Source organism: Chiroxiphia lanceolata, chromosome 7 (assembly GCF_009829145.1).
Source record: "Chiroxiphia lanceolata isolate bChiLan1 chromosome 7, bChiLan1.pri, whole genome shotgun sequence".
NCBI lineage: Eukaryota > Metazoa > Chordata > Aves > Passeriformes > Pipridae > Chiroxiphia > Chiroxiphia lanceolata.
Window position 1 is genome coordinate 15,137,957 of NC_045643.1, and position 15,094 is coordinate 15,153,050.

Genomic DNA, 15,094 nt, shown 5'->3' on the forward strand with positions numbered 1-15,094 from the left:
GGGCTTAGTTTCATTTTAGAAGTTGCGCCTACTCAAAGCAAATCAGTGTTTGTTCTATCCTGTTACTGGTCTTCAGTGTTTCATTTAAGGACAACATAGCTGAGACATATCAACACAGTTTCTTATAATTGCAATTGTGTTCTTTATGCCCCTCATTAAGGTAACCAAGACCTGCTGGAGAGGTCTTAAATGCTGCATCTCAAAAGAGATCCTGCTAAGAGAAGGGTGGAAAATTAAATAGCCATTTCTACTGCTTTAATAAGAAATCTCTGACTCAATTTCTTTGACTTCTTTGAAGCAAGAAGTTGCAAGATTCAAGTTTGTTGTGTGTTTCTGGTCGGGGAAAAGAAGAAAAATCTTAATACAGTTGTCCTTTGTCCTGGTTGTAAGTTGGATGAAAAGAGCATTTTCCTGAAGGTATTGGTTAAATATCAGACTACCACCTGAAAAATCAATAGCTAAGAAAACAGCTAAGATATTGCCAAGCTCACAAACAGAGAAAATAAACTCAGCAGAAGCCTGCTTTCCTAACACTTCCAGTTCATTTCTGAGGCTGAAAACTGCAGAATATATGTTGGCTTTTGGCTGCCTTGCTGAACTCACTAGTAAGTATCCACAGCTTGGGAAGTTTGGTTGAGAGTTTCAGTAGTGCCTGAGTGCCTGCAAGTTAATGCCAGGTGAGTATCTAGTTAAAGAAATTATTCAGTTCCTTGCTTTCTATATAAGCTGTAAGAGTCTTTTTCTTCTTATATTCTCTTCTAAAATCTTAAGTCATCAGGTTTCAGACCTACCCAGACCCAGGCTGTTGTAGTACAGCTATAACAGGTCATACTACTTACGGAAATATTTTGTTTGATGCAGCCCTTTTCTTATTTTCACAGCAGCCTAGATATTGGGGTGGGTTTTTTTGGTTGGTTGGGTTGGGTTTTCTGGTTGTTGGTTTTTTGGGTTTCTTTTCAGTTTGGAGTGTCAGATACTCATCTAGAGTACATTTCTACCCGTATGGTATTCCTCAACTGTTAATTCCACTATATCTTTGCCTATTCACAACTCATTATATAAGATTAGTAACCTAAATCACATGGCACTGTTCCTAGTCTTTGAGTGGATGATGGTGAGTGCCCTACTGGGGCACCAATACCTTATTTGCAAATAAAATAAGTTGTCACTTAGTGAAAAGCCAAACATTTGTGTGGGCAGATGTCCATTAGCACAAATGTTCATGGATTAATCACCAAAAGGGGTGTGAACACTTTTGAATAGGAAAGCAATTTAGAATTCACGCAAACATTTGTGAATAATTTTCCTAGCTTTTCTTTAACTTGGAGAAAGCCTAATGTTTTGATGTGGGACTCACTGATTATTTCAGTGCAAAATGGAGTATTAGAATGGAGTATTAGAAGTGAAATCTGAATTTATTTCACTGTACTTTCAGCTTGTACTTTCTATTGTATTGATTGTGAGACGAAAGCATTTTACAAAGCTTAGCTGTGCACTGTACAACACTGTAGCAGCCCAGAGCAGAAGTCAAGGACCATTCTGGGGCTCCTTAAACTGATCAAACAACTTCTGTCTTCAAATCAGCATGTTCTTTTAAATGCCGTGTGTTTTAGTGGTATATTCCTATTATTTATTATCTTCAGATGGATATATCCTCCACAGTGCTTTATAAAGTGATTTGACTGATTTTCAGCTACACTTAACTTGCTTATTAAGCATGCACTAGCTCTGTATATCATTAAATGCAGCTTTGTGACAGAAGCTGAGACCTCTACCTGTGATTTACAAACTACAGAAAATGCTTCTTAAACAATATAGCCTTAGTGAAACTTGCAAGACATAAAACATTAAAAGGACACTGCATGTTAAAAGTGTTGCAGGAGTTCACTGCTGATTAGATATCTTGTTACAGGTGGTTCTCTCCCTACTGCAGCCAGAGTGAATTAGAAAGACAGAACGTACTGCAGATAATTTTAACGAAAGCAGATAAGCAAAAAAGCTGCTTGATCGATTGTGAGCATCAAATAAAGGAGCTTTAGGAAAATTTAGATTTGTATTAGAGTTTGTGAATTGCAGAAAACCATTTACGTGACTCCTGACACTAATATTTTGAAAGGCAGTTTGTGAGTATTAAGTGCTTGATCTTTGAAATAGTAAAGATTTACTTAGAACTAAAGGTACAGAATTAGATCCTTAGAGCTGGATATGTGCTTTTAAGGAACAAATACTGCAGTTACATTTTAAGCACATATCTGACTACAATAACATGCCCATTAGTTATAAACACCAGCAGTTGTTCAAGCACAGCTGTTTACAATGGTATGATCCGACCTTCATAACAAATGCGTGTAACTTAATGAAGACCTAATACTATGAACACAAAATATAAATAGGAAAAGGAAGCACCAGGTCTGACCAATACGAGGAACAGCCCTTTTTAGCATATTACTCTCTCTTTCTCATTCTTTCTTTTCCCCCTGCTCCGCCCCCATGATTTTAATAGCTAGAAGAAAGAATAAGAATTTTTATACAATCTCTGAAGTCTTGTGGTACATGCTTATCTTTCCCTTGCCCATGGATATTATCAGCATGAACTTACTTAAATTTTCTCAACAATAAAGCAGTATTATAACCTGGCAGTATCATTTTGTAAGCTGGTAATTTGCCCTGCAGTGTATAAATCCGGTCTTTTTTAAGGAAAAAAATGACACCCACTAAAACATAGGCAGGAAACCACCAGTGAGTGAAACCAATAGCCCAAGATGCACTTCTGAGTTCACACAGCTGAGTTGAACATCCTGGACAATGATCAGAATCTAGGGAAAACTGCACAGTAGAGAAAACATAGGGAACAGCTACATGACAAAAACCTTTGTCAATGATGTGAAAGCAGGGAAACAAACAGCCTCTCTGTCTCCTGAAGGTGCAGTTTATGGGTAGAAATGAATGAGAGAGTGAGATAATGCATACCACAATTGCCTTGTGAGGTGCAACTGCGACAGCTGGCCAAAAACACATTAAAGAAGAAATAGGGGTTGTGGGATGTGACAGACATCACCATCTTCCACCCTCATGTTACTTTTGGCATAACGATTTTGTTTCTTACTGATGAAGCCCAGTTGTGATAAGATACCTAACAGCTATCATTTCCCCCTCATCCACCCCACCAAATCCCACTGTGAGCAAAGAAATAACCATAAGCTTCTTCTCATCTGACCTTCTCTGTGAGACCTGGTAGGAAAAAAAAAACTATAGGAAGAAAACCAAAGTAGGCTCAGGAAACAAAATATGCAAAACTACCTCAGGCTGGACAAAGCAACTTTCTGTTGCTACAGATAGTAAAGAGAACAGGAAAATTTAGATTATCAAGTATGGTCGTAAGATATATTTTTAAACACTGATGTGCATGGGAATGAGGGATGGGAGAGAATAGAAGGTAAGAGGTTAAGTATACATCTAGCCTTTTAAAGCCTTACTGAATTGCAATATCACACCCTAGTTTATCTAATTAGTTAGTCAGACTCATTTTAGTAACAACAGAAAGCAATGCAGTGCTCTCTCTCTCCCTGTAATAACAGATAGCTTATCTGATACTAGCAAGAGTTTATCTGTTATCAGTTGCCAGGTAAGAGCAGGGCAGCAGTGCTGCCGTGCCTGCAGAAAGTGCTGGGGGTATTTTTCCCTCCTGAGGTTTGGAGCAGTGTGACTCCCCGAGCCGTGCTCTGCACACCAACAGCTGCAGTGTGTCATGCAGGGCTGCAGCACACTCAGCCCATCGGCTCCTGTAGGCAGCGTGTTCCTCCAAGGGTCCCCAGCGCAAGCCAGCTGGAACCAGTTGATATATTAAGATGGGAGCTTGGGCTTAGCAGCGCTGTTGGGTGAGGGCACAGGCGCTGAATGAAACACAATCTGACTCTGACCGATTACTGAAAACACATGGTACGGGGAGTAAAATGAGCTAAGGAAATATTCTGAGAGGAAAATCAGAAGAGATAAAAGCAGATAGTTGAAACTGTTGAAAAATGTGGAGGACAACTGGGGATGTTTTAAACCATCCTGCTTTCTTAATCTGTTTGCAATGAATAGAGTCTGTGTAACTTATTATCTGATGAGAATGGCTTCTGTACACTTTATTTTTTTCTATAGTTTTCAGGCCACAAATGAGAACAACTTTTCAAGTGAGAAATTGTCCTCACTTACTTGCATCAATGAATAGTGCGAGCATGTAATTTTGCAGAATTGGATATGGGAAGCAAAATTTAGCACATTTCCAGGATGTCACAGTAGTTCCTTTCACTAGACATAGACAAAGAACAGAATCACATTGTTGAAGGTAGCTCCTTCATTCTTTTTATTTTAAGACAATTATTTGTATTTACTAAGTCTTATTCTAACCACAGAAGAGCAGAAGCAGACATTAGGGCTGCAGACAGCTGGGAAAAGCATGGCAAAGCTGTGTTCTGATGGTATATACATTTCATTGTATCCAGCCTGCTCATCTCTTTGAAAGACTGAACTGCACAGAATAGTATGCAAAAGAATTGGTTGTAGGTCTTCAGAGAGCTACACAGAACACCACATAAGTAGGTTAATCTGCCAGCTGGATTCTTTCTAGAGGAAATTATTTTAGAGACTTGTAAGTGAGCTTTTCTGTTGCAAACCAGGAGACAAAATATTGATCCCTTCTCTATCTGTTGGAGAAGATTTCCCCCTAGAAGCTGGGCAGGGAATAACGAGACAACTCTTTGGCATTAGCTGTGAGGGATGCTGTGTGGACTCAGCCAAAGCCCAAAACCTGAAAGGAAAGTCTATAACTAACATCCAAGCTGGTCTGTGCATTCCTCTAACCTGTCATTTTATAAAAATTTGGGATTTTGAGAAGCATCGATTAAGAACTGAGTGATATTCTAGTAGTGAAAATGGTTTACTCTATTAACTTTTTTTTTTTTGTATTTTATTGTTGCTCTATTTCTCCTCCTAAAGAAACTGTTTACAGTTTTTTTCAACTTGCTAAATACTATAACGCTTCATAAACTCTTCCATTTGGGTATAAAATGTGTGTATACAATGAATTATGGCGTAATGCAAGCAACGTGTCACAAGCAAATCCTCTGGTAGACATGGATACTTAAAAAGTCCCAGGTAACAGTTCACTATTTCAGCTCTGAAATGGGTTCTGCATTATGACTGCCTGTAATATAACAGCCAAATTTTGAATCTTCAGATGCCTAATTGCTCTAATACTACTGAGATTTAGGTGTCTAACTACCTTTACAGAGCTGACGCTAAACAATCAGACTTTTGCCATACCACAGAAATTCTTGACTCAGTTAGTATTTCTCCAGCTGCATGAAAAATAGTAGTCGCTTTCCTAAAGAGATACTATCCCTGTCAGGCTCTGAGAATGTGGAGGCGGGAAGTATATTTAATATTTCACTCACTGTGCTTTTCTAGGGGAAGGAAAAAAAAACTAACAGTGGTTCTCAGGATCTTTTGTGCAAGAAGATGGTGGTTAAGGTTACACTCCCACAGCTTCTAGGAAGCCAGTGGGCGTAAATCATACAGTTGGTTTCTGGCTTACTGCCACAGTCAGACAGGTGGTTCTTTGCAGCCCTAAAAGACATGAGGAAGTTGACTTACAATGATAAGTATAGCTCATAGCTTCATTAACATTTCTTTACAGAAAGTTCTAGGTAAGGACCTGCACAAAAGTTCAAGATTTTATACGTACATAAGTTTTGTGTTTGATTTTCTAATGACACAGCTGTGAAAGCAGTATTGAAGATTCTAACACTTCTAACTGATACAGAAAATGAGACAATTTAACCTGTTTAGATCTTGCAAGGAAAGAAGAATTTAATTTGGGAGATACAGTTCAGATCCTGACGCATCATGATCTAAAATCTCAGTCTTAAATGAAGGCTTATCAAAGGGTTAAATGAAAGCCAGCCAAATTTTGCCTCTCCAGTATTTCTGGGATTATATTCTGCTCCATTCATTCTTGTTTTCCTCAGGGGAATTATCTGTCCTTCTGCTGCTTCAGCTAAAGATTTTCCCCAAGCTGTTTTCTCACTGTGGTAATAGTAGAAGGCATGATTGTCACTTTGTCCAAAATACTCCCTCTTGGCTGTGAATTCCCATCCTCAGGCCCCCCTGTGCTGCCCCCTCAAATGCTGTAAAAGTCCCTCACTTCCTGGGGTCTTACACTCACGGGAAAATATGTGCTGGCAGCTTTTCCAGTAACCATATGAATATTTTAACCACGATTTGAAGTTTCTCAATTATTTCTGCCTAGGTATATTGCCTTTCACTTGTTCCTGTAGATTATATATCTGTGCTGTGTATTTACAGTGATGAACATACAAGAGTAAAAACTAGTGTGTATGCAATTAGCTGAATGAGTCAAGACTGTTACAGTACTGAAAGGTCAATGTCCCACTGAGATCTATTTTTCACAAGTTACAATTCTGATGACTCCAGATTTACTTTTTACTGGTCAATTTGGTGAGACGATATCATGATTTGACAACAATTACACCACTTGACAGAATACTGAACCTTCGTAAGAGAAAAGCCTTATTCTCCCACAGAAATTATTCTGTTGACTACAAATATTAAATTTCAATCAATACCAGGGAATAACTGCTTTAATAATCAATCATTATCTTCCCTCTTGGTGAATCAGAAGGGAGGAAAAAATAATTGTTTAAAAAATACACATGATTTGCCACTAATAGCAACAACTTTAGGTGGAAGCAAGTTAACTACTCTGTTTCTATCTCAAAATTCAACATTTTCTGTTGATATTTCATTATTTAAGATCTTCAGACTGTTACCCATGTACAAATACATTCATGCACTATTTACACCATAAGATATCCCTTGGCTTTAGCATATCTTCTTTGACTGATCAACTGATTCAAACCCTATAGCTTGGTATGCCCAAGTCAGTTCTCCAGTTTTTTAGTGGACCAAAGTGGGAAGCAGTGATTATTTAATACTTTACTTGAGTGTTTGCTGGCAAGGAGTTACTTTTCTGCTCTTAACCAGCAGGATAGTAACAGCAATGATGCCAAGTTAATCAGTTGTAAAGTCTTGATATTTATTATGTGAAAGAATCCAATACTCCTAAGAGAAAAAGAGAAGCAGATTTTACAGAGAATTAGACCTATATGCTTCACATCTGATTTACCATTGAGGCTCTTCAAATAATCACTAACTACATTGGAATCAGAAGTTTAACGTTAATCCACAGTCATCAGCACTGGCTGACTCTGTGGCCTTGCCAAAATGCCTGAACATCTCATGTGTGGAAACTGCTTTCCAGCTTTAGAGGGCAGGACCTACTCCTTCTCCATGCTTCTCTTAACCACTTTTTAGAGTCAGTGTCAGGATAGTTTCAATGGAAGAAGAAATGTTGCTTCTGATTAAGCTTATGATGCTTACACCTAAACCTTTGAGCAATGAATAATACCTAATAAGTTGCATAGCATAAGAATATAAATATTAATAATGAACCAGACAAGAACTGTTTCAAACCTTTTTTCATAATCTTTTTTTTTTTGAGCATGCTGTTTATTTTTTTCCATTTCCATTTAATATTTTGTAAAGTCTCAAGAAACTGTTCTTAATTCTCTAGCAATCACCTCTTAGCATAACATGGAAACACTGAAACAGAGAAAGCAGGATCCCACTAAAGCCAAGGATAAATTCCAGGGTGCTATCCTCTGACAGTGGATAGTCCCGTTGATGCCAATGCAGGTGTTTCAGTGTGAGCATTGCACTTCAAAAGGGATTCCTTCAACTGTTACAAATGTGCAAAGCAAGGCTTGCCTTTTCTTGACTCACTTATACTTGAAGGAAAAGTGGCTGATTAACAGAAGGTGAACTATAAGCAGTGATGTCGCTTTGGTGCAAGTTATTAAATGTCAGGTGAGAAGACCAGGTGGCCTTGGAAAAATTGTTCCTCCTTTTTTTTTTTAAATTATTTTATTTTCCACATTTGCTCATTACTGCACAGACAATTGTCAGGAAAAGCTTTTATACAGGAGTTTCACTACTTTCTGTCATTGCTGTTTTGAGCTCTGTCTCACCTAACTCTACTACACATGTAGTGAATCAGCTTGTCCTGCAGACAAGATAAGAAATGCTTTTAGTGGTGGTATTTATGGGCTACTAGGAAATGGTACAACAGACCATAGAATTCCACCATTGTAGAGAGTTAAATAATGGTTAAAATAACTGGAAAAATATTATAAGTGGGTTTTTTAATAGTAACTGTGTGAAGAAGAATGATTAGTAAATTAGTCCTTTTACATGTGAGATTCCATAAAAATATATGTAGAAAAATGTATTCAGACATATTGAGAAATGATCAAATCTATTAATACCCTGAGAACTTTCATCACATTTTGTTATTGTCAGTGTTGCATGAGTCAATGCTGCTTCTTGGTTAAAATATTCTTAGCAAGTTAAAATCTGGCAGGTTTTCATGATATTTCAGCAATGATAAAAAAATCTGTGACTTGATGCAGAATTTTCTGTGATTTTTCTCACAGTCGAAAGGGGACACAAAAAACTCCTTTCCATCCAGAAGTCTTTCCCCAAAAATGTAGGACCAATTACCTGCTTTATTTCATTGTCCAGAAGTTAGCCAAGACAGAGTATTGCTAGACAGGGTGTTAGACAAAGAGTGTGACAACAGAGACACTTTTACAGAGCTCACAGCCTGAGCAAAAGGCAGAGCAGAGGGCTGGATCTGGAGCTGTGGAAAGTCCAAGGAAAGAGTGGAACCAGCTGAACTGTGTAAGGAACAGAGGTCTCACCATCAGCTGTTTCTTGTCATTCTAAGACCCTGGTCTTAAATTAGGAATTCCTTGCTGCCAATGGGATACATGACTCTAATTGTGAGCCATCAGTTAGGCTTCTAAGGTTTTTTTTAACATCAGTACTATTATATTATTCACAATATAAGGAGGTAAATATTAAACAAGAGGAGGGGAGAGATTGACTACTTTAAACATTCTTAAATAGTAACTATTTTTGTGATGAAGAGGGTATTAAAATGTCATGCATAATAAATAAAATAATTTGATTTGTTAAATATCAAGTTCATTGCATTAGCAAGTACAAAACCTTGTTTGCATGCCAGTTAAAGATGATATAGGAATTCTTACTCTTCTGTTTGACATTGGAGATTCCCAAAAAATGCAAAACACTATCAAATTTTGTCAGTGTTTTGCAGAGTGGCCAGAAATTTTCCCTCTTTCACTATACTTAGTGAACACTACTAGTTATAAACACATTTGTTAATATTTTATCAAAATCTTACATTAAAAGTAAATAGTTACGTGAAGGAAGCCAATTTCAGTCATATAAAACACTTCCCCCCCCCCAATTCTTTGAGAAGTTCTCTTAAAACTAAATATGACTTGATTGAATTGTTACAAAATAATTCCCAAAGTAATTTTTGCAGTTAATTTCTCTTCTTGATCACTGCAAATGGTGCAAACAGGTATTTAAAAATGTTTGGGAGCTTGGTGGTTTTTTTTGTGGGGGGTAATATTTCTTTTTAACTGCTATATATTCTTCTATGGCCTGAAGGCTATTAATTAAATTTCAAAATCAAAATTGCATTTAATGTGTATATCCGTCAATATACCTCATTGCAAAGTCCTCTATTTATTGCTTCTGTTACAGTGCTGAAATAGAGGACTGCTGGTAAACTTGTACGCTGAAATAATTGCATAAAAATATTGGACAACCTGAAATTATTTCTTGCCTTGTACTTCAGGGGAAAGGCTGACAATCTCCTGTTGAATAGCCCCGGGACATGTATTCTCAGAGGGTTTTATTAAGACTTCTATTCGTGGTTTTACAGTGTCTCTCTTTAATGTAAAATGAGCAATCCTCAGAGAGCCTCAGTTATGTTTAGGATTTATAAACTATACCTTCAACAATGTTGAATGTTGGTATTCAAGGAACTGAGAGTGCATAACACTCGGACAATAGTTTCCCAGAGTCTGTAAAATGCAGAATTCAATAGAGAATGTATTTTTCTCATTTATAAACATCTGGACGAACCAGTACACTGTCTAGATCCCACAGCAAATTAGGGCCTGATTTTTAATTAAGTTTGGCATGCGTCAGGGGGGTGCATATGTTCAGCACATGTTTTTACCTTATACATCTTTTGCTCCATTAGCTAAGTATTGTTCAAAATGAGTTCTACTGCTGAATACAAACTGTCCAATTTGCTTTACTTGAAAAAATTCACAAAATGAAAAATAATTCACATCTTTGACAAAATGGAACCATGATTTTTCCTGAAAGAAAATCAAAGGTTGGGAAAAAAAATCACTGAACTTGTAAAATTATTATAATTAGTTGTCACACACACACACTTTCCAGATTTTGAAACCTCATAGACAAACTGAGATCACCAGAAAGGTGTTAATTTCTCCCTAGTGTTTGAGGATCCACGCACCTCTTCTCCAGTGAAACTGGAGTAATTTTATTGTTTTGAATTAAAAAGAATTAAGTTATGTTTTCATATAGTTCTGGTGTGGGAAGGACTTAGAAATTAAATGCTGGAGCTCATCAGCTTTGAGAATTATTATTGTAGATACAATTAACATGATACATTCTGCAGGAGAATTTTGGAAATGACCTTTATGATCTTGAGCTACAAAACACTGGGGATTCTTCACACATCCTTACAACTCAGCCTGAAGTTACTTCTGCACAATTCCTGGCCTGGCTTTGCTTCCCAAGCACACCTGGATCTGCAGGACAGGACATCCCAGAGGATTGCATCAAGGCAGATGAGGCAACATTTCCAGGAGTGCTAAATCTCATATCCTGACAGGAGTAAATGCTGATTTGTCTGTAACCATGTGAGTCCCAAAAGGCAAAACTGTACCTGTTGTTGGATGCATGAGCTGTCCTTGCCATTCACAATAAGAAAAGGAAACTATGGCACTGAAGACAAGCACTTGCTGGCACCTTTCACTTAAAAAATGTAGTCTTGCAAAAGTCTCATCAGAAACAAGATTTAAATGCCCCGGGAAAGAAAATACAAAGTAATTTATCTACTTAGTAAGGCCTCTCACAATAATACTTCATGAGTGAAGGAGAAGCCAGTTTGGCAGGGTTGCCATGGAGACTGGAGGTAGCCCCAAAAAAGTAGATGTTTTATTTTTGCCCTCCTCAGCTCTGCTGGTCTTCAACATAAGACAACATTCACAACACAGCTATGTTTGGTAGCTGGAGGAGCCTCATGTTACAGAGGGCAGCCTCCTTTACCCAGTTATAGCTCTTGCCCACCCTTCTCGCCCACTCAAGCCTCAAGGAAAGTGAAAACAGTGGATTTTGTGGATTCTCAGCCCCAGTCACATCCTATAACCTGAAATTCAATGGGAAACAGCCAATGAGACATCTCATAACTACATGCTTTTCATTGGCACAGTACAAACATAAAACTGGCCAGCACTTAAAGACATACATGCTGTGTGCTTATGTAATTAATCATTACATTTTTTTACATTAATTATTTAGTTATAGGATTAAATTCTTATTAAATTTTGTTGAGATGAAGGCTTGAAAGACCTGTGTAGTAAAAGTTAAGTGAGATTCACTTAAGTTTTTCAAGCTGCTTTGGATGAATCCATTTATACCCTCTTTCCATCAGTGAAACACCAGGACATATGTTCCAGAAAGTTCAGTGAACTTACTTTCCTGACACTTTCTACCTGTTTGGGTTAGGAATTTTCTGCTTGTCAGAAAGACGTAAAAGGTCTCTGTGTTTCAGGATAGTGGAGTGAGCAAGTCTCTTTGTATGGCATTGAAAAATTACAAGACTATATATATTTGCATTACATGTACTATGATAGATACTAAGTGCATATATTGTACATATATGGATGTACTGCAATACATACTAAATATATGTGTTGTCAGGTGGTCGAATGTGTTTTATCACAGACAGAGCATCTAAAAGAAGCTAAGCTGCTAAGAAAGCTGTGGTTTAGGGGAGCTATGTCCCTTATGTTCTGTACTTCCTATCTCGATCAGATTGCCATAGGATACAGGGGTTTAATTGGCCATTCAGCTTGTACTCCAGCAATTTCTAATCAGCTTCTGGCAATGTGCAGCACAAAATAGTCCAGAATGTCTCCTGAGAAAAACAGAGCACCCTGTGAAATTGTATCATGGGGAAGTCTTATCTGTGACACCTGGTTGTCATCGTGTACCACCTCCCTGTAAAACACCCCAACACCACAAATGAGCCAGAAAAAGTGTATACTTTTGGATTTGGAAGGGAGTGGGTAAGAACTGGAGGCAGGCCAGTGGTCTGAGTGAAACTGAATCCAACAACAAATATGTAAAAAAGTACGGCTTGCAAAACCTTCTTTTGTAAATCATGACCTAAGTTTAAAAAGAAAAAGTACTGGAGGTGGACAGCAAGCGAGGAACAGCCAGATCCAATGGTGAGGCCACAGAGCAGCGAACAATTTAGGGGTTTGAACCTAAGCTGGGAGAAGGGGTCACTTGCAGAACTCAGAAGATTATGAAGCTTTCTGATTTCTGGGAAAGGCCAGTCAACAAAAAGGATTAGATATTTCTGAAGATAGTTAACATTCAATTCAGAATGTTGGTAGCTCTTCTACCAATATTGCCCCAGACAATATGTCTCCAACACAACCTGAACTGATGCAACTATTTAGGGAATAACTTCATTTTGTAGCCTTACTTTATAGGAATTTGTAATACGAAAAGTATTAGTTTGAATAGTGCATGAAGAGCCTCTGTAGAAACAAAAAACCAAGAAAATACATTATTTCACCCTGTTTCCTAAGATCAAGGTTATTACTTTTAGACATTCACCACAAGCAAAGAAGTTTTTTAACCTGGTAAATGAAACTATTTTCCCCTAAGGTAACAGTAATTTCTTTTGTGTGAATCCTGAAGAAATACAAGGAGACCCTCTCTTCTGAAACAAATAAGAAGCTACTTGTTTAACTCTCCTCTTCTATCAATGAGTAAAGTGAAAATCCAAGAAAGAACCACAGAGCAAAACTAGATTTCCATTGATTTCCAGAACTTGTTCTTTTTCCTTTGGAAAAGCACAGAGTTGTCTGTTGGGGAGACTGAGACAAAGAGGGTCTACAAACCACAAAGGCACACTGCATTTTTGCCTGATGTGAATCAGCTGAGACCCATCTCCTTCAGTGGTTCTATTCCAATTTACTCACGATAGGGAGAAGGGAGTCATGAGCAGTTGTAGTTCTCTGCAGTTCCTTATCCTTTACTTTAACTGCTTCTCCACATTGCATGTTAACCAGAAAGATTTGAAGGTACCATGTGTTTCTGAGTAACCTGCATTATGGGGTAGGGATAGAATTCATTAACATTTCCTCCTTTTCCCATTAGCAGCTTCTTTTCACACAGAATGAACATAAAACTGGATGTGAAAGACACTACAAGCAATATTTTGTGTGTCTTTTTAACTGCTCTGAGAAACACAGCTGCTTTAGAGTCTCTTAGGACCACTGCATTTATGCTCCCAGCATTCATCTGACAAATGGATAGTTAATAGATACTTTCAAAGATTCTCTTGATATTTCGGGAACCTATAATAGGAAAACACAATTGATGATCACAGTAGCTGGTAAAAGAATAAATAATTGTGTAATTGTTTCAAAATTAATATATTTAATATTTTTAGGATGACAAAGACTTAAAATAATTGGATTTATTTTACCTTATGTTTAATTCATGAGGTTATGATACATACCTATTTACTTTTTAGAGAATGCAAGAATTACTGGAACAGAAGTGTTCCCAAGACACACCATGTTTTCTCCTGTACTGGTCGGCAGCAAACACTCATATAGTCAGGGAGGGGGTAGTTTGCTGCCTATTTTTTTATTTACTTTGTAGATTTTTGAGTCCTTAGTGAATACTGAAAATCCCTAACTCACAAGACTGTTGTGAGGATTAATTAGTGAATATTTGTAAGATGCTTTGAAGCTGAAAGGTGTGATGTAAATGCTAATTATTTATTATTACTATCTTCCTAATCTTGGACAAATTTGGTTGATGTGGAAGTGAGTGATTGATCTTGCTAAACAGAGGTATGCACAGGGGGAGGAGGGCCTTTGCAAGCTCCACATTAATAATTCTACCTATGAATCTCAGCTCTGTTCTAAATCTCTCCATCTACCGCAACCCACTGCCTCCTCATGGCTTTGACAGAGCCCTTCACACTGCTGCAGTCTCTGGGCCTGATCCAACAACCCATGAAATCAGAGAAGATTTTTCCATCAGTTTCAGTGAACTGGGCAAAAGGTCAAAAAATAGTCTTTTATGCAGCATTTTGGAAAATAAATAAAAAACAAAAGCCTGTTTTCTGAAAACTGCCCGTACTTGCTCTCTGCATGATTAGCTTGATACATACTGTCAGGTTTTGTCAGTTGTGTCAGATCATATTCGTATCACACAGCTTCCTTTGTGCACAATAATATGATTCTTTGCAGGTCTGTTCGGCTGTGAATCTGTAGCTGTCTGCTGCATTAAATTATGTGCAACTTTAGCATCAGTATCCTATATCACATAGGGCAAGACATTTTGGTGCTCATGGCATGAGAGCTTTTTGGTTCCCACTCCTAGAGCACATCAAAAAGTAATCTTTCCTCTCCAAGGTGAAGGGTCTCAGCTTCGGCTGCCTTCACAATTCAGAAGAAGCTGCAAGCTATGGCCAGCTACCTCTTATATGCTTATCTTTGTGAGCTGTACCTCAGAAATTTCCCCATGCTGGAAGCTGCTTCCTCCAGCTTTCTCATTGTGAGGACACACGGTTGGTAGTTACCACCATAATGATCATGAAATCACAGATATGTTCAGAATTGGGATCACTTCGACTTTACAGATCATTCCACCATACCAAGATGTGTTATCACCTTAAATCTCATTGAGGATATGATTGCTTAAAAAAGAGTGAATGGGTGTATGACAACATTTGTCACATACAGCAGAATAGGAAAGATTAAGCAAGGGGAAACATATAGGAATTTCTTACTTGCAAGTAGCTGTT

The 15,094-nt window shown here is 37.8% G+C and overlaps 1 long non-coding RNA gene across 1 annotated transcript in view; it reads right to left on the reverse strand.

Moving 5' to 3' along the window:
* Nucleotides 1-9,275, reverse strand: part of LOC116789797 — a 28,655-nt gene extending 19,380 nt beyond the window's left edge. Inside the window, exon 1 of the long non-coding RNA XR_004358158.1 lies at nt 9,177-9,275. This is a non-coding gene — a long non-coding RNA (uncharacterized LOC116789797). The remainder of the gene's footprint in view (nt 1-9,176) is intronic.
* Between the last annotated feature and the right edge of the window lie 5,819 nt (nt 9,276-15,094).